Below are 5,237 nucleotides of genomic sequence, written 5' to 3' on the forward strand. Positions count from 1 at the left end.
CTTGCTCACAAATGCAGCCCAGAAGCTACACAGTACAACCATGGCCAAAAATGTGATATGGACCTTTCCATCCCTTGGGTCTGACTTCTCTCCCCAACCCAAGGAAAACTCTATCCACAAGGACAACAACCAACAGAGACCACTGACAGCTGTCAGTGCCAAGAGTTAAGTCCCAGGCCATCGAGGGGTCTCTGACCTCTGAGATTTTTCAAAGTGGGGAGCAGTATCACCAGGTGCCGTGATATACTGAAACTGGTCCTTCAACCCACGGTCTGTATGCTTAGGCTGAACAGGAGTCAAGGGCGAATCCTTTCTCCCACTGCCAATACATCCGGGCCTGTGTACCCTCTGCTGTGGAGTGGTTCCCCCAGAAAACTGAACTGGTAGGGCACCTGTGGTGGCCACACCTCCCAGTTCTCCTGATACCAGGGGCAACTTATTCCCCAGAATGCAATCTATGGACATGTGGGGACTAACTATGACCCTCCTCTGTGTCATCTTCACACCCCACTCTAAGGACACCAGGGCCATAAGGTGAAAAATGTCCTGTCCCTGGGCCTGAGTCATCCTACACACCAAGCCAGTGTGCTGCTTAAGGGACACTAGCCTTCCCACAATCGTGGTCTGGCTAGCCCGAGTATCCCTCAGAGCAGTAACTGGGACCCCAGTCACTTTTACCTGGTAGAGGTGACGACCCTCAACCTCAGGGATCACCAGCTCACCCTCTGAGTCTATCTCCCAGCTGCGGGAGATCAGGGCATGTTCTATGTCCTGACCCTGAGGACTACTACTTACCCCTAAGGCCACATTGGCAACTCCTGTAGAGTTCCCACCAGTGGGTGGTTTCTTTGAACAGACATAGTCACTCTGCGTGTGCCCTAGTTGAGAACAATCAAAGCAGCGGGGTATGGAAATGGTGCGTCCAGGGCCACCGCCCACCAGAACCTCCCTCCTTCTGCTCAGAAGGGACATGGGAACTCTTTCCTTCCCCCTTAACCTGAGACTTGTCTGGGTTTCCCTTGACTTCCCTCTCACTCTGTTTGGGGAACCTAAACCACCCTTCTTGGGGTCACCCCCAGGTACCTTTTGGACACTCTGGTGCTGACCCAGAAACTGCCTCCTCAGCAAGCTTCCCGGGGGTCAGTCAGCTTGCTATCAACCAGGTGTTGGCACTGCTCTATAAAACAAATATCAAGCATGTGCCCTCTCAAAATCAGGTTGTACAGCCCAGTATAATCTTTTACTTTGTTGCTCCTTACCCAGCCCTGCAGTGCCTTACTGGTATAATCAAGGAAATCTACCCAGGTCTGTGATGAGATGAGACATTGTGGCTGCCCTTGAACCTCTGTCTATACCTCCCAGGGCTAAACCCAAATTTGTTGACAAGAAAGGCTTTCATCCCAGTATATTGTGTCTGGTATTCTACATCTAGTGTTAGAGTGTGTTCCTATCTATTGGGGGTATGTACCTCCACAAGCTACCTCCCCCCAGGACTCCTCAGGAACCTTGATCTTGACGGACGGGTTACTCCATCACAACGGTGACCGATGTCTCATCCGCAGAAATATAAATTCTATAGGCTAAAAAGGAATTCATATTTTGGCGGTGGGATATCCGTCACCATTGTGACGGATTTACCCATCCCCCAAGATCTAAATCAGGCCCTGTCTGTTTAGATGTGAGATCCAGCTCTCTGAGAATGAGTTCATGTTCATGTTCATTCTGCGATCCTCCACTGGCAGTCTCTTCTCCTCTAGAGCTTGCTCCTTCTCTAGCTTAGTAAGCTTTTGTTCGTTCTGTATCATGGCAAGTTCTAGCTGGGGACTGGTTTCTTGAAAACATACTACTCCCTGCACATGGATGGACTTCCAGCCCTGGGAGAATGTTTACCCCTCCTAAACAGGTCACATGTCAAGACCCTCAGGTAGGTCTTATTCCAAGTCCTCTTTAGATTCCACCTCATTGTCTGTATGGGTCTGGTGGGCCTCTGCCCATGCTCTCGAACCTTTTTGGAGCTCTGCTTTTCTAGTGCTCCTTTTGGCAAGCAACCTCTTCTCCTGGCAAAATCCATTGAGATGGGCCACAGTGCAGCTCTCTAAGTTGGCCAGCTCAAACTCCATCTTTGCAGGTGAGGTCACAGACACAACTGGGAAAACATGGGAATGGGGAAAATTTGGAAACATTGAAAAATGTCAATCCTGGAAAATGTACTTGAATCGGTCAAGATATGGAGTAGTAGTGTACACCAAGTCACTGTAGGGCACTGCACAAACACAAGTCTTACCCTCACCACAGATAACCAATGTTAGAAACTGGGTTGCTAGTTGGCACAGGTATGGACCCTGTCCAAGAAGGAATCACAATCCTAGCCAGGGTAAGTCAGATACACACCATCAAAGAACCTGTCCTTACACTCTGGTAGCTTGGTACAGAGGAGTTAGTCAATTCAACACATTGCACTGCATTCCTTGGCCACTAATCTACTATCTCACCGCCTTTATGTGTAGTAGGAGCATTAACCCGACAGTTTGACCTACATTCAAGTGAAATATAGGCACATTGAAGGAACAAATAGCCAATGCACTGTACAACTTACAACAAAACACAGTTTATTATTAATCACATAGGCGAAACCTAATGCATTTACCGCTTGTTTCTTTAGCCAGTTAAAACACAACTAGAGGGCCCATAGGGCCCAGGTTTGATGTGTTTTAAAAGTGCTGAGGTTTATCCCTGACAAGCCCATTCATACAATCAGACACTACTTTGGTTATAGAGAACTTTATTTAATCTGCCATCGACGAACCTCGTGATAACACTAGCACAATGTATGTCTCGAGAAAAGATTAGAATTGTATTGGCATTAACTAAATCTCAAGAGAGTCGTACTTATTCTGTGTAGTACTCCATTGCCTTGGAAAAAGGCCTCTGCTGACCACACATTCAATATAAATAAATATACTTATCGATATAGGTGCACATATATGGGCACACGTTCATATAAATACGTTCATACATTAATTTCTCAATCATTTTTCAGACATGACCATCTCTTCTTATCTAGTCAGTAGATTTCAGAGAAGGGCCCCTGCTTGCCTCTTGTATGTGCCTTCACTGCCGATGCAGGTCAATGCAGAGGGGGGAGCTGGGCACAAACCTGCCAGGCTGTCTGCTTTGCATTAATCATGCGGCTGCTTTGGAAACCCATAAACCTCACACAGGAGGATAGGACCAGGCCTGTGTGCAAATGAAAAGCATCATTTCCAGGAAGGGTATGGTAATCAATCATCCAGAATGTAGCCCTATCCTTCTGTTTACTTTGTGAATAAAGACAAATGGGTTGGGAGAATGGAGATTCGTGTTACAATTTAACAACGAACCCCCAACACAAAACACAGACCACAAATGTCGAGATGAAAAAGCAGTGCATACTAAGATGCCTCAAGGGTGAAATTTTGTTAAAATAAGGATACTGGAAATAAAATGCGAATCTAGTTACGAATTATGTTTCATTTAAACTTTATATCAGGCTGTTAAAATGGGTCTATTGTCCTAGTAGTTTACTTGCCAGTGATAAGACTCGCCAGATTGCATTAGCAACGTTCTCAAACAGGCATCTCGAAGTTTCATGTGAGCATCAGCTGACAATGTTTGCAGGCCATTTCCTGAATAAAACTATGTCCCATTATCAATTCTATGCTAAATAAGGCCACTCCAAGGAAGTCAAAATCAGTGCTTATTTTGCAAAAAGAAAAGAAATACATTCACTTGCCCACATTTTTTAGGTCGAGCCTATAGCGGCAACACGCATGGGCTGCTCGCTTTGCGAGGCATTCAGTAGACAGTAGGGAGTGAAGCTTCGTAGAAGCTCCGCCCACTCTCCGCCCATTGGCTTGTGTCTTTGTCTTCCTGTAAATGCGGTCTTCTGATTCATTTTGAGGCTTGTTAGTCCCTCCTTATGACAGCTAAGTCGTCATTTGTCACCTCCTATGGCTACTGGCCCCTTTACTTCTCTTGTTACTCAGTAAGTGTTCTTAAATAGCACTATTTATATTATGGAGCTCCTCACCTGGAAACGCAGTCTGACCTTGTCGGGGGAGGCGGTGGTTTCTTGCTGCTCAGGCTCTGTGGCTGCGTCCCCTTCAGCTCTCTGGAATCGCTTCTCTTCCTCTAAGATAGTCTCCTGCTGCCGGTCTGTGTGGCTTCTTCCCTCTGAGGGGCTACCCTTCTCCTAGTCTCCTCTTGCCGGTCTGCGTGGCTTCCCTCCATGGGGCTACCCTTCTCCTCTGCAGGCGGCTCCCCAGAACTCTTCCCGCTCTCGGGTTTCCCCTCTCTGCCGCCCTTGGCCTCCACATCCTCTTCCTCCTTGAAAGTGGGTCATCTGCCAGAACCGATGGGCGACTATAGTGCGATGGTCTGGGGGAAGCGTATGGTCTTGGGCGGCGAGGAGACCGGAGTCCCATCGGGCTCTTGCAGAGCCTGTCTCCAAACCTTCGCCTCCTACAGGACAGGATGCGGGCCCCAGCGAGCACTGCACTGAGGCGTCCTGCTGGGGGTTCACTTGCGCCCGACATCCCGGGTGTTAGCCAAGTGCAGGGTCAGGTTGGAGTTCACCTGGGACAAGATGGCCTTCAGCTGTGCACGCCGGTAGATGTCGAAGTACTCTCCGGTGTCAGCATAGGAGGCAAGATAACCCTGCTGCCTCCAGCCACCGCCTTGTTTTTGGGGTTCAGATACCTATAGTTCTACGGCGTGTAGGCCAAGTACATGGGCTGTCCATAGCCTCGTCCGATAGCGTAGCCATAGTGTCTGGCCCTGAGGCCTAATTAAATAAGGGCGGCAGGTGAAGTGTGCTAATGGCTCAATTAAGACTTACATGGGCGTTTTGCAACCCCACCTGCAGAGACAGACCCCCAGAATCAGCATAAGCGCACAACAGGGCTTAGAGTGGATAACACAAAGTTGTTTTAGCCCAAATCGATACTTCTGGTCTGTGAAAAGTATCTCGTTTAGCTGAACCCGTCCGACATAGTAACCATCAAAGAGTTATTTAGGGATAGGCAGGAAGCACGGAGGGAGGATCTCGAAGTGTTGAAACCCGCAGTAAGGGCACATAACCTCCTGGTTTGTACACCCTCACTCGCCCCCTACTTAAACTTTGTCACATTCCCATATCACAGGTTTTTATTATCAAAGTTCCGATTTAATTTGATACATTTTTATCTAGGTTCATTTAA

General features: G+C 47.9%; 1 pseudogene; it reads right to left on the reverse strand.

The window, feature by feature from the left end:
- Window positions 1–1,931: 1,931 nt before the first annotated feature.
- Window positions 1,932–4,804, reverse strand: LOC146830816 (zygote arrest protein 1-like; annotated as a pseudogene).
- Between the last annotated feature and the right edge of the window lie 433 nt (window positions 4,805–5,237).

The sequence above is a fragment of the Triturus cristatus genome, chromosome 5_1 (assembly GCF_964204655.1).
Source record: "Triturus cristatus chromosome 5_1, aTriCri1.1, whole genome shotgun sequence".
Classification (NCBI taxonomy): Eukaryota; Metazoa; Chordata; class Amphibia; order Caudata; family Salamandridae; genus Triturus; species Triturus cristatus.